Genomic DNA, 25645 nt, shown 5'->3' with positions numbered 1-25645 from the left:
GGAAATAGAAAGTACTCCAGTTTCACGATGATGGTTATGTGTTGGAAGCTGAATAATTTCAATGAAAAAACTCAGTACTTTTGTTTATTTATTATTTATTTATTGAATTTTTCTGCTGATCATAAGCCCTCCCTTTCCTCCTCCCATTCCCATTCTCTATTTTATCCAAGCTACTCTTACACATATGTGTAAGGACCCTTGGTCGAGTCCATGCACGGTACTTGGTTGGAGCTACAAAAGAACCCCTGCCTGAGCCCAGGTTATTTGGCTCTGATGGTCTTCTTGTGCAGATCCTGTACCATCTGGGTCCTTCTATTCCCTCACTCCCCAAGCAAGAATAGCAGAGTGTTGATAGTGTTAGCAGTTGTCCCTCTCCCAGGGGTTGGGTCTCAGGATGGGCAAGGCATCGGCTGGACATTTCGTCAGTCTTTGCTGTATTTTTCTCCCTGTACATCTTGTAGCAAGCAAATGGACCAAAGGAGCAAGAAGGAATAGCCATTCAAATATCGAATAAAATAGAATTTCAACCAAAATTAATCAAAAGAGATGGGGAAAGGCACTTCACATTCATCAAAGGAAAATTCCACCAAGAAGATGTTACAATCCTGAACATCTACATCCCAAATGCAAGGGCCCCACATTTGTAAAATAAACATTGATAAAACTTAATCCACACATAGATCCCCATACATTAATTAGTGGGAGACATTAATTCCCCCTTTCAAAAAAGGACAGGTCAATAAAACAGAAATTAAACATAAAAACAACGACTCTAACCGAGGTCATGAATCAAATGGACCTAACAGACATCTACAAAACCATTCACCCTAACACAAAAAAATTTATCTTCTTCTCAGTACTTCATGGAACCTTCTCCAAAATAGACCATATGTTTGGTCAGAAATCAAACCTCAACAGAAACAAGAAGATTGAAATAATCTCTTGTATCCTGTCTGAGCACCATGCACTAAAGCTGGACCTCAATAACAATGGCAAAAACAAATGCCTACACAAATATGGAAACTGAACAACTCACTACTCAATGACGGCTAGGTTAGGGAAGAAATAAAGAAAGAAATTAAAGACTTCCTAGAATTCAATGAAAATGAAGGTACAACATACCTAAACTTATGGTACACAATGAAAACAATGCTAACAGGAAAGGTCATAGCACTAAATGCTTTCAAGAAGAAATTTGAAAGATCTCATATGAGCAATTTAATAGCTCACCTGAAAGCCCTAGGGGAAAAGAGAGAGAGAGAGAGAGAGAGAGAGAGAGAGAGAGAGAGAGAGAGAGACACCCAAGAGGAGTAGACATCTGGAAAACTCAAGCTCATGGCAGAATTCAATACATTGGAAATAAATAAAAAAATTCAAAGAATCAGTGAAACCAAGAGCTGGTTCTTTGAGAAATTCAACAAGATAGACAAGCTGTTAGCAAAGTAACTAAAAGGCAGAGAGAAACTATGCAAATCAGCAAAATCAGAAATGAAAAAGGAGACATAACTACAGACACTGAGGAAATCTAAACAATCATTACATCTTACTACAAAAGCCTATATGCCACAAAATTTGAAAATCTAAAGGAAAAGGACAATTTTCTTGATATTTTCCATTTACCAAAATTAAGTCAAGATCAGTTACAACGATTGAATAGTCTGATATCCCCCAAGGAAATAGAAGCAATCATCAAAAGTTTCCCTTCCAAAATAAGCACAGGGCAAGATGATTTCAGCGCAGAATTCTAAAAGACCCTCAGAGAAGAGCTAACTCCAATTCTCTTCAAATTATGCCACAAAATAGAAACAAAAGGAACATTATCAAATTCATTCTATGAGGCCCCAGTCACCTTGATACCTAAACAAAACAAAGACCAAACAAAAGAGAGAACTTCAGACCTATCAGTCTTATGAACATTGATGCAAAACTACTCAACAAAACACGTGCAAACAGAATCCAAGAACACATAAAAGATATCAGCCAACATGACCAAGTAAGCTTCATCCCAGTCATGCAAGGGTGGTTCAATATATGAAAATCCATCAATGTAATCCACCATATAAACAAACTGAAGGAGCTTCTTTAGTTCTTTATATATACTGGATATGAGTCCTCTGTCAGATAAAGGTTTGGTGAAGATTCTTTCCCGAGCTGTAGGCAGTCGCTTTGTTTTGATGATGATGTCCTTTGCTTTGCAGAAGCTTTTCAGTTTCATGAGGTCCCATTTATTGATTCTTGCTCTTAGAGCCTGTGCTGTTGGTGTTCTGTTCAGGAATTTTTCTCCTGTACCAATGAGTTCTAGGGTATTCCCCACTTTTTTTTCAAGCCGATTTAATGTGTCTGCTTTTATGACGAGGTCTTGGATCCACTTGGACTTCAGTTTTGTACAGGGTGATAAGTATAGATCTATTTTTATTTTTCTGCATGTAGACATCCAGTTGGACAAGGACCATTTGTTGAAGATGCTATCTTTTTTCCATTGTAAGGTTTTGGCATCTTTGTCAAAGATCAGGTGTCCATAAGTGTGTGGGTTTATTTCTGGATCCTCTGTTCGGTTCCATTGACCCACCATTCTGTTTCTATGCCAGTACCATGCAGTTTTTAAAACTGTTGCTCTATAGTAAAACTTAAAATCAGTGATGGAGATACCTCCAGAAGATCTTTTATTGTAGAGGATTGTTTTAGATATTCTGGGTTTCTTGTTATTCCTTATGAAGTTGATAATTTTTCTTTCCAGGTCTGTAAAGAATTGTGTTGATAAAACTAAAGAAGCTGAAAAGCAGCAAACCAAGAAATCCACTTAAAAAAGGGGAAACAGAGCTAAACAGAGAATTCTCTGTAGGGGAATATCGAATGGCAGAGAAGCACTTAAAGAAATGCTCAACCTCACTAGCCAATTGGGAAATGCAAATCAAAACAACACTGAGATTTCAACTTAAACCCATCAGAATGGCCAAGATCAAAAACTCAAGTGACAACACATGCTGGAGAGGTTGTGGAGAAAGGGGAACCCTTCTCCACTGCTGGTGGAAATGTAAACTTGTACAACCACTCTGGAAATCAATCTGGCACTTTCTCAGACAACTAGGAATAGCGCTTCCCCAAGATCCAGCCATACCACTCCAGGGCATATATCCCAAAGAGGCTCAAGTACACAAAAAGGACATTAGCTCAACCATGTTTGTAGCAGCTTTATTTGTAATAGCCAGAAGCTGGAAACAACCCAGCTGCCCCTCAACTGAAGAATGGGTGCAAAAATTGTGGTACATCTATACAATGGAATATTACTCAGCAATGAAAAATAAGGAAATCATGAAATTTGCAGGTAAATGGTTGGACCTGGAAAGGATCATCCTGAGTGAGTTGTCCCAGAAGCAAAAAGACACACACAGTATACACTCATTCATATAGACATACAACATAGGACAAACCCACTAAAATCTGTGCATCTAAAGAGACCAAGCACGAGAGAGGACCCTAACTAAAATGGTCAATCCCCATCTGGAAAGGCAAAGAGGATGGACATCAGAAGAAGAAGAAACCAGGAAACAACCTAGGAACCTTCTACAGAGGATTACTGAAAGCCAGAAGAAGAAAACAGGAAAAAAACTAGGGACCTACCACAGAGGGCCTCTGAAAGCCTCTGCCCTACAGACTATCAAAGCAGATGCTGAGCCTGATGGTCAACTGTTGGACAGAGTGAATGGAATTTGATGTAAGAAGTGTGAAATAGTAAGAGCTGGAGAGGACAGGGTCTCCAAAAAGAGAGCAACATAATAAGGAAATTTGAACACAGGGAATTTCCCAGAGACTCATACTCCAATTATGGACTATTCATGGAGATAACCTAGAACCCCTGCACAGATGTGGCCAATGCAGTTCAGTGTCCAAGTGGGTTACATAGTAATGGGCAGAGGGACTGACTCTGACATAATCTGACTGGCCTGCTCTTTGATCACCTCCCCCTGGGCGGGAACAGCCTTACCAGGCCACAGTAGAGGACAATGCAGCCACTTTTGATGTGAACTGATAGACTAAGATCAGAAAGGAGAGGAGAACCTTCCCTATCAATGGACTTGGGGAGTGGTATGCATACAGAAAGAGGAGGGAGGGTGGGATCGGAAGGAGAGGTGGGAGGGGCCTATGGGGGATATAAAATGAATAAAGTGTAATTAATAAAAAAATTAAAAAAAAAACTGAAGGAGAAAAATCACATGATCATCTCTTTAGATGCCGAAAAAGCATTTGACAAAATCCAACATCCAGTCATCTTTAAATTCTTAGAGAGATCAGGGATACAAGGCACATACCAAAACATAATAAAGGCAATATAAAGCAAGCCTATAGCCAACATCAAACTCAATGGAGAGAAACTTAACTCAATCCCACTGAAATGAAGGACAAGGCAAGGCTGCCTGCATATCTCTTCAACATAGTACTTGAAGTCCTACATAAAGCAATAAGACAACTAAAGGAGATCAAGGGGATACACATCAGAAAGGAAGAAGCCAAAGTATCACTATTAGCAGATGATATAATAGCGCCCAGCATGAGCCTAATTACAGTACATATGAGTGAGGCCAAAAATTCAACCAGAAAAATCTTTCAGCTGATAAACACCTTCAGCAATGTGACTGTATATAAAATCAACTAAAAAAAAAAAAATTAGAAGACCTCCTGTATACCAAAGACAAAAGGGCCAAGAAAGAAATTAGGGAAACAACACTCTTCAAAATATAGCCACTAATAACATAAAGTACCTTGGTGTTACTCTAACTAAGCAAATGAAAGACTTGTTTGAAAAAAAAAATGTCAATTCCAGAGAATTGAAGTAAGAATTGAAGTAAGAAATTGAAGAAGATATCAGAAGATCGAATGATCTCCCATGCTCATGCATCAGTAGGATTAAAATAGTGAAAATGGCCATTCTGCCAAAAGCAATCTACAGATTCAATGCAATTCCCATCAAAATAACAACACAATTCTTTACAGACCTTGAAAGAAAAATTCTCAACTTAATATGAAAAACAAAAAACCCAGATTTGTGGAAAGGATCCTTTACAACAACAGATTGTCTGGAGGTATCTCCATTCCTGATCTCAAGCTGTACTACAGAGCAATCCTTCATACCTCACCTATTAGAAGAACTTTCCTATCTTTTCTTGATATTGTATATCTTCATTCTCCTCATGTCTCAGTGTGTGTGTGTGTGTGAGTGAATGTGTATGAACATGTCTATGTATTGGCCTGTTTTTAAACGTGTGCTTGCACATGTGTATGTGCATTCCCATTGAATGTGTGAGTGTGGGGGAGGTACGGGGTGTGCTTATGAAGACAGTTTTATACAAGTTTAGGTACATCTTGCTACTTAACTCTTGCTAGCACTTCTGTAAGGAAGCTGTGGAAAATGGATGGGCAGACTCAGAATGTTCTTCCCACAAGGTGGCTTTCTAGAAACAATTGCATAAGCTATGGCACATGGGAGGACTTGACAGCAAGGACCTGAAGGAAATGACCTGGCATATCTACATTATCTCTGTGAACTGTTTAGTTTTTCTCCTGGCTTTTGAGGCCAGACTTGAGGACTCTGAAGCCAAATGGCATTCTGTGCATCAGTGAATAAGGTTGAGGAGGCTGTTTCCTGGGTCACCTGAAGCATGGGAATGGAGGGAGAAGGCACCAGCTGACCACTGAGTATGTCCTGTAGAGACATGGAGACTTGACATTCATAGCTGGTGAGTCTCAAGCATGATCTTTGAGAACAAGCAAGGCAACATCTCATCTGCCATTTCTCTTCCTGAACACCCTCAAAGTGCCAAGGGTGAGGTGAGATGAAGCACTGTAGAAGGCAGGTGTTGTCCCTTGTCAGCTGGATATCACAGAAGAACACTGAGCAGCTTCTGCTATGGGAGATCAGTGTGATAAGAGACAGGTAGATATGTGTTGGGGTTCAGTGTCGGTTTGCCTAGGGTGCAGTTACTGTATCTCCTAGGCTGTGGCTTTCCTCAGGGAAATGTGATGTCTCACCATCATTTGAGAGAAAGGCCAATCTGCTTGAAGTCCCAAGAACACATTGGCTCCAGGTCTCTACGTTGCTGAGATTGGCAGGCAATCTCTCATACTTTGCCTTCTACGTCCATTGCCTCATCTCTGGCTTCATGTGCTCAAGGCATACTCTCTAATTCTCTCTCTTTCTCTCTGTTTGTCTTTGTCTCTTTCTCTCTGTCTCTCTCTTTCCTTCTCCTTTCTTCTCCACCATCCCCCTCTGTATGTTCATACATATTTTTTTCATAACAATTTATGCACATGCTTTACTCATAGAACACACTGTGGCCTCAACTTGCTGTTCTCTACCAGACATTAGAAATAGAGTTGAGTCAGTTGTTATCTGCTGAGGGCTCTGCAACAACTCAGAAGTTTTTCAACCCTTGCTTTTGGCTGCCTGCTGCTGCTGCCCACCAATCTAGTGGCCATGGACTGTGTCCTTGGAGGCCTGGTCTACGGTCATATATGCCAACTGACCCTCATTGTGCCAGCCTGAAACATAAGTCTGAAGCATGCACCAAGTAACTTGCACATCTGTAAACTATCTGACTGCTTGTGGACATTATCAGTTTTCTCATGGCTTTGGAAAGCACATGGCTGAGAGCTCTAAAACCAAGTTGCATACTGTACAGCTGTGAATAAGCCCGAGGAGGCTGAACCCTGGGTCAGCTTGCACAGAAAGTTAGAAGAACCCAACTTATTATGAGACACCCACCTCCCTATAGAGGGATGGGAAAGTTGACCTCCACAGTTGGGGAGACCCAAGTCTCTCAGAACCACCAAGGACAAAGTACCACCTGTCCATTTACTTGCTGACCAGCCTTCAATGTGCCAGGTTTGGGCTCAGATGAAGTAGTGTTTAAGGCATGTGCTGTCACTTCACTTCTTTAATTATGTATTCCTGAGGTAGCTAACCTCATTTAGCATGTCTTGCCAGTGTGATACAACATATGAAAGACACAGTTCTTCAGACATCCCTCTTGTCCTGAGGTCTAACGGTATACTTCTGAGGCCACAGTCCAGATTTCTGGAGAATTTGCAATCTAGGCTGTGCATGGTATCAGCTCTTAATTTCCTAGATTGTCAGCGAGTGTAAAAAATGTGAAATAGGGCTCTGGTAAATCTCTAGGGCAAAGGTACCTTAGTAATCTGTTTTCCTGTGCTGTTTGCTTGCTCTTCTCATGCTCCAGTGATATTGTTTTTAAAAGAAGGCTATGCTACCCTTCCTAAGGACATGTGCATTGTCACTGCAGGCTCCGGATCAGGGATTTTGGATTTTGTGGAGCTCTGGGGGCAGAACCATAGGAGTGACACACCACATACTCTCCATATTACAGATAGGAATTTTTAATTAAAAAAAAATTCAGTTTATAACCTGATTGTAGCTCCCTCCCTCAACTCTCCTCAGTCACACTCTCCCTCCCTCCTAGCTTATCAAGTTTCATCAGGACTTCCTGGATCCTCTTCCTCTGTGAAGGCCATAACACCAGGGGGAAGTGATTGAGGAGCAAGCAACTGAGTTTATGTCAGAGGCAGCCTCTGCTCCCCTTACCCAGGGACCCACCTGGAGATTGGTCTGCCTATAGGCTACATAGAAGCAGGATGTCTAGGTCATCTCCATATGTTAGTTTCTGCAGTCTGATTGAAATATTTAATTTTGCCACAGAGAATACTATTACATAACAAAACCATGCCTCCCAATTGTCAGTCAACTATCCCCCAACTCATGTGTAAGTTGGGCCATGAATCTTCCTGTGAGTGTTTGCCTCTGGTGTCTAAGTCTCACCTAGGATCCCACATCATTAATATCATCACCATTCCCTGTAAAGAGTTGACCACACCTTTGTTAACATCAAGGCTGGAAAGTGTCCTGCTGAATCTTTGAGAGAAATTTTTATCATTACCTATCTTTGTTCCGACATGACCCCATATGTCCCCCAAAACCCAGAACATTGTAACAGCTCTATGAATCATCCCTGACATGATTAGCATCAGGGGGAATGATCTTTCTTCCTGGTCATCCTGACCTAATTTCATAGCAACCTTTATTTTTATTTTATTGCTTAGAGATTTTAAGGAGGGGGAAAGCAATTGTTAAGCCGTGTTTGAAAGTTAGTCTTCATCTTCCATAGATGAAGTAGTAACAGGATTCTAATTAATCACAGAGATTTGTGGATAGGAAGGAGATGGTGCTAAGGGACTTCCCTTCTGTCTAGGAAAGGCTACTGGAAGGGATAGCTTGGCTTTGGCTGATTTGGGGAAGAGCTGGTTAGGATTATGAAACGGGCTGCTACATGGGACTCTAACAGTCCCTTTTCTGGACATTCTGTTGTATCCTAGAGCTCTCTGCATTCTCTCTGATGTCATCACTGTTGTGGCAACAGTAAATACCGTTGGTGGCATTTGGTCAGTGCCTATAGGTTTCACCTGTAGTCATGTTGTCTAGGCTGAACAGGCTATTGGGAAGAGAAAACGGGGAGTGTGGAGAGGCCAGTATGAGGCAGAAGGAATCTGGCCTTCGATCATGGTGTACAAGAACAAGAAACAAGTGGTTCTGTGGAAAGCACAGTGAGTTGAGGGCAGGGTTTGTGAGCTTCCCAGAGGAGATAAAATTTGAGCTAGGCCTTCCAGTAGTGGCGCTCAACAGCTGGCCCCTGGGAAGAAAAGGATCTATCATGATTCTCTGTTTTCTAAAGGGCAGACATAGGTCAAGGATTTCTTTTAGTTATTTTGTCAAGGGGCCAGGAATCGACAAGACTGCAGCTCCTTAATTTCATTTTGAGGGTGGGAGAAGGCAAGCAGAGAGACTAATGAGGTGTCCCTCTCAAGGTAGCATGTTGATACACTCCAATCTCAATACATTTCTGTAGGTGCCTTAGGTATCTGATACCAATAACAGGGAGGAATACTCCCCTGCATATATACCAGGGTCTTAGCCATTCAGATGCATTGGGCTTAGACACATGATCACAGCTTGGTGTTGTTAACAGTGAGGGACTCCTGGGCTTGCTGCATTCCCTCAGATATCAGCTGATGTTCCCCTCTAAATCAGTGTGTCTGGGCTAGCTATGCCTTGCAGGACCAGGGAGATTGAAGTACTAATGAGACACATGTCTAGCCAGGGAGTTTAAGGACAGAGCTTGGCTTACAGACCCCAGCTTGAGGATAACTTCCTGCTCTTTCAGGGCTTTACTGGGTCTCTAGTAGTACCTCTCTCTCAGGCTTCTTTTTGTGACTCAACATGGTCTCTCTTGTCACTGTGCCATTCAACTGTGCAAGTTCATTTGCATTTATCTACCTACACGCTCTTCAGGAAACGCATCAATCCAATGCAACAAAATCAGTGAGCGGGAGCAACAGGTGATGAAGGTGGGAGAAATGATCAGAGAGCTACATAGAATGACCTGTGAGAGGGACGAACTGCTTGGAATCCTGGCCCATTCTACTGCCAAGGATTTGAACATCAGGTAGTCGTTATGCCATGCTCTCCTCTGTTGACTGTCTTGAGCCCTATGTGTCAACCACATCTTTCCTCACATCACAGGAAGCTGCACCTCCACAGCACCCTCATGCCCAAACTAATTTTCCTGAGTGCATCTGAAAGTCAGAACCTGAAGCCTGGGTAGGATTTCAAGAAGCCTGGGGACATAGGCTATTCTGCTTCCTCCAGATGAAAAGCAGATCCTTTGGCATGAATCACAGTGTGGGGATAAGGCAATAGTGTGTGAGCTATCATCATGCAATTTAAGGGCCTTAACAGGTGTTAGCTTGTTGGAGATGCTAGGTGCTACGAGTTTATGGTGAGTCTTTGTACTCGACTGTTTTCTCTTGTCAGGAGCTGGAGGAGCCTGGTCTCACTTGGTGCATCTCAAGGTGTGACTGGGAAGCCTGGAACTCATCACTGCTCCTCTCTGGTCTTGTTCATTGTACTCTGAGACAATGTCATTTACCTGAATTTGGCCGCCTAACTGGCCTAACTGTGTGGGAACCTGAGGATTTTCTTTTCTAGTAATTTCCAGAAAAACACCAGTGCTGAAGCCTGGGTGCTTCACTTTGGGTAGCACAGCACTTGTCCCTTTTCCTCATCTTGGTGGCACATTGGAATCTCCTTGGGAGTTAATAAAGCCTCTTCCTGGAAATATTGATGATGTATTCTGGTCATCTGTGTAGTAGTAGGAACCTAGGGGTGAGAGTCCCTGCTATGAAAATAAGAAAAATGTCATCAAAGGTTGCTGGATAGCCAAGGTCTGTGGAATGGACTTGTGGAACTTCTAAGAAATCTGATCTATTCTTTCAGGGCCAACAAGGGAGTTCATGCAGCCAAGCTCGTTCACTTTGATACCCCTGCCTCTGCTGGCCTGAGGCCAGAATCTTAAGTTTAATAAGCACCAGAAGGTCCTAGCAGTTAGGATTCACAATCTAGCATCTCCTGGCCTGGGGTAATCCTGGATGTAGGCTAAATTCATGTGATCCTTGATGCCTTTATTCATGAAATGATTCACTTCCGGACCACATACCTTAAAACAGGTTCAATTTTGAACTGGCAGTCCTGAATCTGCAACATCAGAAAGTGATGTCAGCTGTGCAGAAATTGCCCCAGGAGTTAAGTGAGGCCGTGGACAAGTTCACGGTGCTGACTAAGGAGACCGAATCCTGCAGGTGAGTGACTGACTTGACTGGGACACCAGCACTTGAATGGGGCTGCATCTGCCCTTCTTTGCTTTCACTCCAAGGTGAGGGCTCTGGTTCTAGCCTGTGTGTCTCTTAGCAAACAGCCAGTACACTCTTGGACTCATTTTTGTTCAGTGGGAAGAGAATATGAGACCCTCCCAACACTGTCCTAACTGTCCTGCCATTCTCAAGAACCTCTCTCTCTCTCCATCCCTCTTTCTCTCTGTCTCTCTCTGTCTCTCTGTCTCTCTCTATAGATAGATAGATAGATAGATAGATAGATAGATAGATAGATAGAAAGATAGATAGATATACATATACATATCTATACCATGAAAGTATTGTCCTCTGGGTCCCTGGCAGTGGATTTAAAAAGTTGGTTTCCATGAGACTGTAAATACCTTGGAATTCTTGAATCTCTAAGTCCTAACTTAGAGGTGGTTTGTTCTCTATGTGTTGATGTCTTCCAAATATCATGGACTGATAAACACAGGTGGGGAACACTTCCTTCTCTTGGAGGTACATGAATTTCTTTAGTGTCAGGATTTTCTGAAGAACTTTGAGTCCTTCTGGAATTGGGCTCTTTGTTTTTGGCATGCCTCTAGGTGATGCTGGAATAGCTAGTGTAGGACCCCAACTGGGGCTCTCTGCAGATAGGAGTCCTTGCTGGGATGATCATACTTGGATCTGGAGAGGCAGATACTGGCTGTTTGAGGCTCACCATATTTTGACTTTGGTTCAGGTTTCTTCACTGCCAGCTCATGATTGATGAGACTAAGCTGAAGCTTCAAGTTACTACTTTGAGAAGGAACAGCAAAGAGCTTCAGAGGGAGTATATTGTGCTGAAAAATTCCTGTCAGGAGAAAAACAGGCTCTGTGACGAGGTCCTCAAGAAGATCTGTGACCTCTGTGCCAAGAAGCAGCAGGTAGGTTGAGGCAGCATGGGCAGGAGGCCCACCTGTCCAACCATAAACAGACACACACATGTACCCATCCGCCCACCCATTGATCTGTTCACGTACATCTCATCCAATTTTTCATTTCTGTGATCATTTACAAGTTTATCCACTATGTGGATACCGACTTAGGTAGTTACACAGGGCTTTTAGTGATGATGTCAGGGGCCTGTATCTCAGGACAGATTCCTCCTCATAGTTGTACAGAATGCTGCATTTCAGAAAAGCCCTGCAGGTGACTTCACTTACTTCATCCTGCCTGACCTGAGAGCTGTTTTCATATTATATGAACTGTAATCTTTTCAAATGCTTTTGCATAATGACCATGCGTCACTGATTTCCTCTAGAACTACCAAGATCTTCTTTGCAGGAGCAAGGGTAGGTTAGGTGAGGAGACCATGATGGATCAACATGGAGCTAGCTGGAAGATTAGCTTGGAGACCTCCTCCTTGGGGACATGGTCTTGTGTGGTCCAACTTAGCTGAACCAGTGCAGAGTTTGTAATTTGTCCATGATATCATATCAGTGTGTTCTGGGATAGAAAACATTCCTGGAAGAAGAAGTAATCACAAGGGAAGACACCAAAGCCTAGCTGAGTCTAAGACCCTTGTATACAGTTTGTAGTCCCTAGTAACTCTATGCAGCAGAAAAGGTGTAACAGCCACTCTCTCCCTGGTGTGTGTGTGTGTGTGTGTGTGTGTGTGTGTGTGTGAGTATGTGTGTGTGTTTTGCTTGCTGTGTGTCTGTGTGTGGTGAATTGGTGACCATCTGTGTGAACATGTGACTGTTAGTGTGCATATATGTGTGCTTGTGATTATGAATGTTTTTATGTATGTGTTTTAATAGTTGTGTGCTTAAGCATGTGTACAGACCATATTTGCACATTACTATCCCTATCCATGTTGTGTGTGTGTACATGTGCCCAGGTATGGGTCAGTTGTGTGTTGCTATGTTGCATGTATGTGTTGGTGTAAGTACTTGTTTAGGTGTTTGTGTTGGGTGCTTGTATGTGCAAGTGTGTGTGTCTGTGTGTCTGTGTGTGTGTGTGAATTTGTATTTATGTTCCTGCATATATGTTCGTTTGCTCATGGAACATTTTAAATGATGATAAAACCAACTTCAATGAGAAAGTATCATGTTGATTGGCTTTGCAGACATCAAAAAACACATGCTGCCGACTATCATTCTGCATTCCCACCTAGTTCCCTAGAACAAAGGACACAAAAACTGCTATAACTCACAGACTTTCAGGTGTTTGTAGAGGCAAGAATATTATCAGCAAAGAAATCCTTTCTAGGAAAACAAAGCAAGGAGCTATATGGAGGTGAGAAGAAGGCTCCTGTGGCAAAAGAAGGTGCTTGAAAGGCAGGAAACGGTAGCTAAGGGTCTTTGTCCCAAATAATTGCTGTCCACTGGACAGTCGTGTAGCTTACTGTGTCTTCCTTGCTTCCTTTTTTTGTTGTCGTCATTTCCAGCAACACTTTTCTTTCCTCCTTTGCCTAACCTTGGCTCAGTAAACTAAGGCCTTGGAGCTTGGCTATTTGAGAGATTTTGGGTTGCTTGTGTCTGACTCTGTCCAACAGAAGTCCTATAGCTCTGCTGAAGTGAGAACAGTGCTGTCTCAGAGAAGTTTCTGGAGACCTGTAGAGACACATACATGAGGTAGGCATGCTGATTGTCTTAGGTTGCCAGGCATCCATGCAGGGCATTCTTGGGGTCAGTATCATGCCTAGGCATCTTTTATTTTCAAGGTTGGAGCAGATTTCTTACATCTTATCCCGAATTACAAGGTAGATTAGGTTCAACTGATCAAAGGCACAATTGGGAGGACCCTCTGGGGGTTGAAGTGTGTTAAGGACTCCCTCTTGAGGCTCCAGCTAAACAGTTTCAGGGAAGAAGCTTCATAAGAGCCAGCAGAGGCCACACGTGTCTGGTGAAAAGCAGGTCTGTGCAAGGTTGTTGAGGTGGGTGGATGGTTCAGGCTGCTCTCTCACCACAGCAGATATCAAAGTATATTGGGGAGGTTTTTGTTTTGTTTTGTTTGTTTTGTTTTCCAAGTGAGTGATTTTTATCTGGTGAAGCTTCCCTGGAATGGATCTGCCTCCTGAGACTGACCATGTGTGAGAGAGTTAATGTGTAGAGTATGTAATACGATGCATCCTTAAACTTGTGCTATCATACCAAGGATTAAAAGAATCCACTCTTTGTAAGTGAAGGAAGACATGCACACAGAACATCCATACAGATACAGAGCTTATTCAATTCCATGGCTTAAGTAATCAGATGATGAGATGGCTCAGCACATAAAGGTACTTGTTGCTACGTCCACATATCTGAGGTCTTTCTGTGGGACAAACATGTTTGATGGAAAAAATAACCTTCCACAAATTGTTCTCTGATTTTCTTTTAGTTAGGGACTGCAAGTCTTTGCCATAGAAACTAAGACATCTGTATTCCTTTCCTTGCCCATGATAGAATCTGCCCATCTAAACCACTCATGAAAATATATCACTAAAAGAGTTTTCATTTAAGATATTTTACTCTTTGAGAGATTTTGAGTTGCTTCTGGTTGCATTTCATCCAGCAGAAATCCTATGGCCATGCTGAAGTTTGTGTACAGGGCTCTGTCAGTGCATCCCCCTTAACCTCATGAAAGCCTAAAATATTCAACCTGTTATGAGTCTACAGCACTCAGTAACTGCTTTTATTCTAAATCATTCAAATCTAATTCAAAAAGAGCCTTAAGAGGGCTGGAAGAAGTGAGGACCCTCAGACATTGCTAGTGGTATAAATGGGGTATTCCTGTGAGAAGCCATGCATAATTTTACAACATCCTGAACTGCAGATACAGGGCGACCCCGCAATTCCATAACAAGAAGTAGGTGTGCACAGAGAAACTAGAGGGCATCAGGGTTGTAGCAGTCTTCTTCAGAGCAGCCACAGGTTGGAACTATCCAGATGTCCATTAGCTGATAAGTATAAAAATAATGTGATCCACCCTTCAGGGGAAAATTTTTCATCATGAAATAATACATGCTATCATTTAGCCTTGAGTTAGTCAGCCTTCTGTTACTCAAAAAGATCCCTCATCAAATCACACTCAAAAGAGGAACATTTTTTTTTCTTCCTAGTTGTAGAGATTTTTTTTCCCCATGCTCACACTTTTGGTGTGAAATGATGCAGCCTGTGGATAAGAGAGCTCCATTTGTAGGAAGACGCTCACCTTGGAACAACTGGGAAAGAGTGGGACAGGACAAGGAGCTGCTCCACCACTATCCAATGGTCCAGAGCTGGGGAACAAGCCAACATTGCACAGCCTGAGAATTTGCTATGTAGGCTTAGCTAAGAGGTCAAGACCCCAGTGGGTCCAGATGTCTGCCCAGTGTGTTTACAGGAAAAGTACTTCATCCACTGAACTGTCTATACCCTTTGTCCACTATTTTCTTATCCCTTATAAAGAAAGGTAACATTGTTCTATATAGAATCATGGGATATCTATTATATCAGCTTCAACTGGGAAACTTAACATGTTATGACAATGCAGAATAGTTGTATGTGTGCACACATGTACTTCTGTGTGTTCAGGAGTGTGTGTGTGTGTGTGTGTGTGTGTGTGTGTGTGCATGTGTGCATGTGTGCTTGTGCACAATCATGTCCACAGCTCCTCTGAACACAATCTTCTATAAAATAGGATCTGGAAATATTGGAGAAAAGACTTCAGCACCCACTGAAGAAGAAAAGCCTGGAAACCCAGGAAAGGGACTTGGCAGAAAAGATGCAGCATTGCACTGATGTCATTGAGATGAGGTAGGAACCTAGGCATGGAGAAGTGGGTGGAGCCAAGTGGGTACCCTGTGACTGCCTGTCTTTTCCTTTTGGGTCTCTGGCCATCTGCATGGATCTCAGTCACAGCCATGGAAAGAACACCTCAAACCATTTTGCTAGTCAATTCACCATGATCTTCTGTCCAAGAAACAACTTGGGTTCCTTAGTGTTTCTGGGGATGGTGCACCTCTTCCTCCCTTCTGGTTTTTCAAGTCTGATCCAAGTGCCTTGTTCCTTGGTCTCCCCACAAATCTTCCATATCCCAAACCTAACAAGGGGAGCATCACTTTTGGAAGACAGTGTGTCCCCTGACATGTTATTTTCCTTCAGACACATCATCTTTAGAGGTCAGTTCCTACCCTTGGACAGATTTGCATGCAGCACATTCCTGCTGATTTCAGGCTCCCTCCAGTGTCAGGGCATTCCTGTGAGATGATTTCTTTGGTTATAAACAGAGTAAGGGGTTGACACGGTGAACCCAGAGAGGTTTCTGCATTGTAGGAATAATCAAGGCCTTCATTGTAGTGAGTAGGCTCTAAAGAGGTCTTCCTCATAGGTTACTAGGTTGCTCACATCTTTTCTGAATTGTGACTAAGACATTGCTAAACTAATAATTTTTTCAAAGTATTGCATCTGAATTAAGGAAGAAATGTGCTGGGTTTTTTATTTTATTTTATTTTTCTATTCCAGCACAGTGTATAGTTTTCAGTTCATCTTCCTACAGTTTTTAAAAGCTGATAAAAAAAATCCAGTGCCACATACTCTCTGCTGAATGACCTCAGCTGAAAGGCCATGCTGGATTGTCCAGCTGAATAGAGCTGGTGCAAATTCAACAGCTGTCATTGCCTTCACTAGGCCTCTGTTCCTTCCTCCTGTAGGTCTGAAATACTCCAGTCTGACCTGGAAGGAGCCACAGCCCAGGAAGAGAGCTCCCTGCAGACAGAGCTTCTGCAACAGAAAAACTGAATTTTCCAGGCAGCGACCATCCCATCCTATCCTCAGCACCTGGCAATTTTGGTGGGGCTTTTCTTTCTTGACTTTGTTTTCCTATTTATGAATAGGTCTCAGTTTTGTCTTGTCTGAGGCCTAGCAAGGGTGCTTCTGGGTCTGACTGATTGATTGCCTTTTCTCTGACAGCTCCCTTGAGAGAATTGAGGAGGCCAAAAAAAAAAAAATGCCACAGATAACTTGAACACAACATTTTCAACTCTAGGATGAGGGCCTCCTCAAAAAAAGACACCCCCCTTTGAAATGTGAACTCACCTGTGAAGCAAATATCAACTGACCTCCAGGTGATGCAGCCCCAATCTGATCCACATGTCTGTTGGCTCCCTATTCCAGGAGGAAAGAAACCATCAAAAATAAGCTTGAGATAGAAAAACGCTGAGAAAAGGCTTACACAGAATCCTGAAACGCACTGGCAAATGGTTACAGTGAGGAACAAAGCATCATTGAGGATAAGTTGCAGAGCAAGTGTTACTCCATCAAGAGCTTTGGCAAGTTGACTAGATTGCCAGCTCTCAATATGTGGTAATAAATCCAGACAGACCAACCAAAAACACCATATTCTCTCTCCAGTACAGTGTTGAAGCTACTCCATCTCACGCACATGTGATGCTGAACTCAGTGCTCTACAGAGATAACAACTGTCCCTCACTCCTTGTGTCCCTCACTTCTTATGTCCCTCACTCATTGCATCCCTTACTCCTTGTGTCCCTCACTCCTTATGTCCCTCACTCATTGCATCCCTCACTCCTTGTGTCCCTCAATCTTCATGTCCCTTACTCCTTGTTGTAATCATTTGTTCTTCAATAAGGAAAACTACTGGGTATTCTTCAGTTCCACAGTCTGGACTCTGAAGTGACTAGTCCAGAAAATGGATTTATAGAGGATGTCTGAATGATCTTTGACATCTTCTGGGCAGGCAGATTCTCCTTCTGGAATTTTTGGATCTCAAATTAGCACTCATAGTCATATGTTGGCTGAAAGAGTCATATTACAGGATCAGTACACTGTAGACTTTATTCTTTCTCAAGGAATAGAGGCTGTGTATATTATGCCAAGAGTGGGTGATAATCCATCAAGAAGCACCCTTTAGAACCACAAACATTGCTCTAGAAACTAGCACACAATGGCAAGACCATGGCCAAAGGGACTAATCCTCATTTGGCTGGGAAACTTCAGATAAAGTGATATTCAAGAGCTATGTCATCTGTTGCTGGATAATGTGAAATCAGCTAAGAAGCATGCATAAACGAGAAGCCATTTCAAAATTATCTGGAGGCAGTGTGATGACCTTTAACCAGGACAAAAAATGTTGACTTCCATCAGTATAGATTCTGATTATATACAGATGAGTATAAAGGACATCCAAATGCATTTCCACACAGATATCTGGATACCTCTCTTGTGGAATATGAACCTGGGAGGGTTTCAGAGAAGTTCTCAGGCACATTAAGTGATGCTGGTCATCCAGGGGAAGCCAGAGCATGTAAATTAGTGCTTGATCTAAATATTTTAATAGAAATCAAGCAGGAGAATTTGAAAGGCTTTGAGCCAAAGCCTGTAAGTATCACATCCTTTGCCTTGAGAGTACTTGACTTACAAAGCCCCCAAAGAAGCATGGCAACACTCATCTTGAAAGGGTTATTGTAATCAGTGACAACCTTTCTACCATGTTTCCAAGGCCAGCCAAAGGCTATATGTCTGTGCTGCTAAATCTCTAGCAAGAGAATGCTGCTTAGCTTAATTTGTTGTTTGGTTTGGGGGTTGAATTTTGTTTGCTATTGTGTTTTTTTTTATTTTTCTTGGTTTTAATTTTGTTATTTATTTGTTATTTCATGTGATGTTGTTATTGACTTGCTAGTTTGCTAAGGTTATACCCTGTATATAATGTCTGTCCCTCTTAATCCAGTATTGTGTAAAATGATTGTATTTTTAGAAATAAAAATTAATCTTCAACTGTTAATTGTTCAGACTCTTCTATAACCAGATGTGGTATCACAGTCATGTAACCCCAGAACTCATAGGCAGAAATGAATCTCTTCTAGGTGTAGGGGCCTTGGGCTACATAGTAAGTTGCCATCCAGCCAAGGCTATACATAGAGAATGTTCATTCAAAGTGGATAGTGTGTCCAATACTATGGATAACTACTTCATTGTGGAAATAGTGTCCATACTCTATCACTGTGGTCATATATTTAGCCACTCCTAAAATATGGTATTCTGTGGACGATCACATGAACCAATTAATGAGAAACATAACAGCTTTGCTCTAATGCATTTTAGGAAATTTAAATATTTACTAAGGGACTATGAAAGAAATCAGAAAACCCAGAACTATCTGCCTCTGTTTTCCTTGAAATATAGCATCAGTGAGAACTACACAGCATTGACAATGAATTCAAAGGCTTGTTGGGATGAGTTTGGTTTGTTTTTTAATTTTTTTTTTTTGTTACCATGGTCAAGTTTTGTGCTGTTGGCCTTGACTAGGTACTTGCCTCCTTTTTTAATTGTTTTTATCTATTTGTTTATTTATTTATTTATTCATTTATTTATTGTAAATGTATGGGTGTTTTGCCTGATGAAGGACTATACACCACATGCATACAATTCTCCCAGAGGCCATAAGAGGGCCCTGGATTCTACTGGAACCAAATTTACAATGGATTGTTAGCTGCCTTTGGGTCCTCTGAGAAACAAAGGCTCAAAATGTATGAGTCATCTTGCCAGCCTCTGCACTTGACTTTTCTACTTCACCTCATGTACTTTATTAGATTGGCTGGATCACATGCAACCAAAGAGAGAAGTTTCTGAAGACCTGTAGAGACACATACATGAGGTAGGCATCCTGATTGTCTTAGGCTGCCAGGTATCCATGCAGGGCATGCTTCGGTTCAGAATCATACCTTAGCATCTCTTATTTTCAAGGTTGGAGCAGATTTCTTACATCTTATCCAGCATTACAAGGTAGATTAGGCTCAACTGATCAAAGGCACAATTGGGAGGACCCTCTGGGGGTTGAAGTGTGTTAAGGACTCCCTCTTGAGGCATCAGCTAAACAGTTTTTGGGAAGAAGCATCATATGAGCCAGCATGGATGGAGCCTGCAACAGAGGTCACATGTGTCTGATGGAGAACATGTCTGTGCAAGGCTATGAAGGCTTGGGGATGGTTCATGCTGCTCCCTCACCACAGTAGATATCAGAGTATACTTGGAAGTGTTTTTTTCCAGATGAGTGATTTTTATCTGGTGAAGCTTCCCTGGAATGGATCTGACTCCTGAGACTGACCATGTGTGAGAGTGTTAATGTGTGGAGTATGTATTACTATGTATCCTTAAACTTGTGCTATCATACCAAGGATTAAAAGAATCCACTCTTTGTAAATGAAGAAAGACATACACAGAGAACATACATACAGATAAAGAGCTTATTCAACTCCATGGCTTAAGTAATCAGTTGATGAGATGGCTCAGCGCATAACGGTACTTGTTGCTACGTCCACATATCTGAGGTCTTTCTGTGGGACAAACATGTTTGATGGAGAGAACAACCTCCCACAAAATGTTCTCTGATTTTCTTGTAGTTGGGGACTGCAAGTCTTTGCCCATAGAAACTAAGACATCTGTTTTCCCTTCCTTGCCTATGATAGAATCTGCCTATCTAATGCACTCATGTAAATATATTACTAAGAGATTTCATTTAAGAGATTTCTTTTTTTTTTATTTTGTTGTCAAGAAGCTATAGAAATTAATAGGCCTGCTTGAAAAGAAAACAAAACAAAAAATCATGACATAACATTTTTAGAAATGTGAAGATGTAATATTAACTAAGACATCTATTCTCCCATCACTGATGGAAAATTGGGAATACATTTTAATCAAAACATCAGGGGACCGCTATGGACCTCCATCAGAGTTTCCTCTGGCTTCGCCCTGCCCAGGCATAGTTCACTATCTTTCGGGTCATAGGACAAACCCACTAAAACCTGTGCATCTAAAGAAAGTAAGCAAGAGAGAGGACCCTAACAAAAATGTCCAATCCCCCTCCTGAAAGGCAAAGAGGATGGACATCAGAAGAAGAAGAAAACAGGAAACAACCTAGGAACCTACCACAGAGGGCCTTTGAAAGCCTCTGCCCTACAGACTATCAAAGCAGATGTTGAGCCTGATGGGAAACTGTTGGGCAAAGTGAATGGAACTTTAGGTAAGAAATGTGAAATAGTAAGAGCTGGAGAGGACAAGGTCTCCACAAGTAGAGCGACAGAACAAGAAAATTTGAACACAGGGGTCTTCCCAGAGACTCATACTCCAACCAAGGACTATTCATGGAGATAACCCAGAACCCCTGCACAGATGTAGCCCATGGCAGTTCAGAGTCCAATTGGGTTACATAGTAATGTGAAGAGGGACTGCCTCTGACATAATCTGATTGGCCTGCTCTTTGATCACCTCCCCCTGGGGGGAAGCAGCCTTACCAGGCCATAGTAGAGGACAATGCAGCCACTTTTGATGTGAACTGATAGACTAAGATCAGAAAGGAGAGGAGAACCTCCCCTATCAGTGGACTTGGGGAGTGGCATGCAAGCAGAGGGAGGAGGGAGGGTGGAATTGGGAGGGGAGGAGGGAGGGGCTTATGGGGGGATGCAGAATGAATAAAGTGTAATTGATGAAAAATTAAAAAAAATATCAGGGGATATTCTGTAATGTTAACAAGCTAATTCTGAAATTTATGTGGACAAACAGATGATAATGAATACTGAAGCAAGAGAACTGAGCAGGGAATGTAACAATAGTAGGATTTAAGTATTACTATCATTATGACAGATCATCTTGAGGTATCCCGATCCCTGGTCTCAAGCTATATTACAGAGCAATAGTAATAAAAACTGCATAGTACAGCCATAGAAACAGAACGGTGGATCAGTGGGATCAAATTGAAGATCTAATAATAAATGCACACACCCATATTTACTTGATCTTTGACAAAGAAGTCAAAACCATTCATTGGAAAAAAGACAGCATCTTCAACAAATTGTGCTGGTTTACCTGGATTTCTACATGCAGAAAAATACAAATAAATCCAGATTCATCACCATGCACAAAACTAAGGTCCAAATGGATCAAAGACCTCAACATAAAATGAAATACACTAAATCGGTTAGAAGAAAAAGTGGGGAAGAGCCTAAATCTCATTGGCACAGGTGACATCTTCCTCAACAGAACAGCAACATCACATGTTCTAAGATCAACAGTCAATAAATGGGACCTCATGAAACTAAAAACCTTCTGTAAAGCAAAGGAAATTTTTATCAGAATAAAATGACAGCCTATATACTGGGAAAGGATCTTCAGCAACCCTATATCTGAATGAGGGCTAATATCCAGAATTTATAAATAACTAAAGAAGTTAAAAAGCAAAAAAGCAAGTAATCCAATTAATAAATGCGGTACAGAGCTAACTGAACAGGAAATTCCCAATAGAGGAACTGTTGGGATCAGTAAACAGGCATCTATATGGCCAGCTCCAAGGGACCTGACAAACCAGTCATCTGGCATACCTGATGCCACCAAAGAGACCACCCACTGATCACCTGGAACCACCTGCACATGCTCTGGGTCACCGTATAAGAGAACTCGCGGAGCCCCTCCCCTCTTTCTCTTTTGCCTAGTCTCTCTGTGACCCCTTTTCGCTTCCCCTATTATAACTTCCCACATGGAACCATGTTGTGGTGTGATTTGTGAACCCACCCTGTAACCTTCACAGCTGCCTGTTTTCTAACAGAAACATCAAATGGCAGGGAAACACGTAAAGAAATGCTCAACATCCTTAGCCATCAGGGAAATGCAAATCAAAACTACCCTGAGATTTCTCCTTATACCCAACAGATTCCCTAAGATCAAAACTCAAGTGACAACACATGCTGGAGAGGATGTGGAGAAAGAGAACACTATTCTAATCCTGGTGGGAATGTAAACTTGTAAAAACCACTTTGGAAATCAATCTGGTGCTTTCTCATACAATTAGGAATAGTGCTACCTCAATATCCAGCTATACCACTCCTAGGCATATATCCAAAATATATACAACAAGGACATTTGATCAACCATGTTCATAGCAGCTTTATTGGTAATAGCTAGAACCTGGGAATAACCTAGATGTTCCTCAGTGGAGGAATAGATATAGAAATTGTGGTACATTTGCACAATGTATTACTACTCAGCAACTAAAGACAAGGAAATCATGAAATTTGCAGGCAAATGGTGGGACCTAGAAAAGATCATCTTTAATGAGGTATCTCAGAAGCAGAAGGACACACAGGGTATATACTCACATAAAAGTGGATAAACATACTAAAATTTGTACACCTAAAGAAGCTAAACAAGAAAGAGGACCCAGGGTAAGATAATCACTCCTCACTTAGAGAGACAAATGGGATGGACATTGAAGGTAGGATAGAATGGGGAACAGGACTGGAGCCTACCATAGAGGGCCTCTGAAGAACTCTGCCTAGCATTGTATCAAAGCACATGCTGAGACTCATGACCAATCCTTGGGCAGAGTGCAAAGAATCAATGAGGGAGGGGGGGAAGTAGTGAGACCTGGAGAGGACAGGAGCTCCAAAAGGACCCAATACATTTGGGCACAGGAGTCTTTTCTGAGACTGATTCCCCAACCAAGGGCCATGTATGGATATAAACTGGGGCCCCTATTCAGACATAGCCCATGGCAGCTCAGTATCCAGGTGGGTTACCTGGTAGGGGGAACAGGGATTGTCTCTGGCATGAACTCAGTGGCTGGCTCTTTGACCTCATTTCCCCCCACCGAGGGAGGAGCAGCCTTGCTAGGCCATGGAAGAGGACTTTGAAGCTAGTCCTGATGAGTCCTGTTGGGCAGGGGTAGGATGGAAGAGGAGGAAGTCCTCCCCCATCAGTGAACTTTGAGAGGGGAAGGGAGGGTGTGGGAGAGAGAGGGTCAGATAGGAAAGGAATGATGGAGGGGGTACAACTGGGATACAGGGTGGGTAAACTGTAATTCATATAAAAATAAAAAAAATTATTAAAAAATGCTCAATGTCCTCAGTCATCAGGGAAAGGCAAATCAAAACAACCCTGAGATTTCACCTTATACCCTTCAGAATGGCTAAGTTCAAAAACTCAATGGACAACACATGCTGGAGAGGATGTGGAGAAAGAGGAACCCTCCTGCATTGCTTGTGGGAATGTAAACTTGTACAACCACTTTGGAAATTAATCTGGTGCTTTCTCAAATGACTAGGTATAGTGCTTCTTCAAGGTCCAATTATACCAGTCCTAGTCATATATCCAAAAGATACTCAAGTATACAACAAGCACATTTGCTCAATCATGTTCATGGCAGCTTTATTTGTAATAGCTAGAATATGGAAAAAACCCAGATGTCTCTCATTTGAGGAATGTATACAGAAATTGTGGTACATGTATACAATGGAATACTACTCAGCAATTACAAACAAGGAAATCATGAAATTTGCAGGCAAATGGTGGGATCTATAAAAAACCATCCTGAGTGAGGTATCCCAGAAACAGAAAGGCACACCCGGTATATCCTCACTTATAAGTGGATATTAAACATATAATACAAGATAAACATACTAAAATCTGTACACCTAACAAAGCTAAGCAAAAAGGATGACCCTGGGTATAATGATCATTCCTCATTCAGAAAGGCAAACAGGATGGACATAGGAAAGAGAAGAAATCAGGGAAGAGTACAGGAGCCTACCACAGAGGGCCTCTGAAAGGCTCTACCCTGAAGGGTAACAAGGCAGAGGCTGAGAATCATAGCCAAACTTTGGGCAGAGTGCAGGGAATCTTATGATAGAAAACAGAGATGAAAGACCTGGAGGGGACAGGAATTCCACAAGGAGACAACAGAACCAAAAAATCTGGGTTCAGGTATCTTTTCTGAGACTAATACTCTAACCAAAGATCATTCATGAGGATAACCTAGAAACTACACAGATGTATGCCATGACAGCTCCATAGAAATGGGAACAGAGACTCTCTCTGATATGAACTCAGTGGCCTGTTCTTTGATTATCTGCCCCTGATGGGGGTGCAGCCTTACCAAGCTACAGAGGAAGACAATGCAGCCAGTCCTGATGAGACCTGATAGTCTAGGATCAGAAGGAATGGGAGGAGGACCTCCCCTATGAGTGGAAATGGAGGGGACATGGGTGAAGAAGAGGGAGGGAAAGTGGAATTGGGAGGATAAGAGGTAGGGGGCTACAGTTGTGATAGAAAGTGAATAAAGTGTAATTAATGGGAAATAAAATAAAATTTTTAAAAGGTTTAGAAGAAAGACCAGGTTAATTAAGATATATCTGGCCCTGTGCATGGAATAATCAGGCTTGACCACATTCCTTCCCTGCACTTAAGAGATAATGTTTCCTGGCATCCCACCCAGACAGTGTCTAGCTTATGTCCAGAGAGTGTGTTAATTACTCTTCCCTAGCAACAGCTAATCAGCACATTCCAGGCATTATTCATGATAAAATCCTCTCCACAAGGCTGGCCAGAACCATTTTATGGTCTTGGTGCCTAAAGTAGACCCTCCCTACCCAACGTTTGGAGCCTCTACTTGTGGTTTTGCCCTTTAAAAACCCTGTTTCTGCACACCTTGGGGCCTAATTCCTCTCTTGTTTCTAGAGGGAGCTTGTGATGTGGGCTCTAGCTTGTATCGAATAAGCCCTCCTGTGTTTTGCAGTGGAGTTGACTTGTGGTGGTCTATTGGGATCTCGTGATCTGGGCACAACAATCCCATCTACTCCCCATTTCCCACATCTAACTACCTCAGTACCCATCTACACAATCCACTTGCTCATTTCATGACCTCTTCTTTTATTTTAATAACCTACTAAGGCTACTTGGTGCTGCTGTATATGCCTGGCCTATCCACTAGAGGATGGGCAACCTACCAATAGTCACACATTCAAAGAGAATAAATAAGGGGGTAAATCATGTTAGTAGCAAATGGGAAAAGTGATTGACAGGAAAGGAACAGAGACAGCTATATTCTATTAAGAGTAGAATGTAGCTTTTTATGTATAACACCTACTGTTCTATTACATGCTTCAGTGGATAATGGCACTTGCCATCATGCCTGG

This window comes from Meriones unguiculatus, chromosome 9, assembly GCF_030254825.1.
Source record: "Meriones unguiculatus strain TT.TT164.6M chromosome 9, Bangor_MerUng_6.1, whole genome shotgun sequence".
Lineage (NCBI taxonomy): Eukaryota > Metazoa > Chordata > Mammalia > Rodentia > Muridae > Meriones > Meriones unguiculatus.
This window is presented reverse-complemented; position numbering follows the sequence as displayed.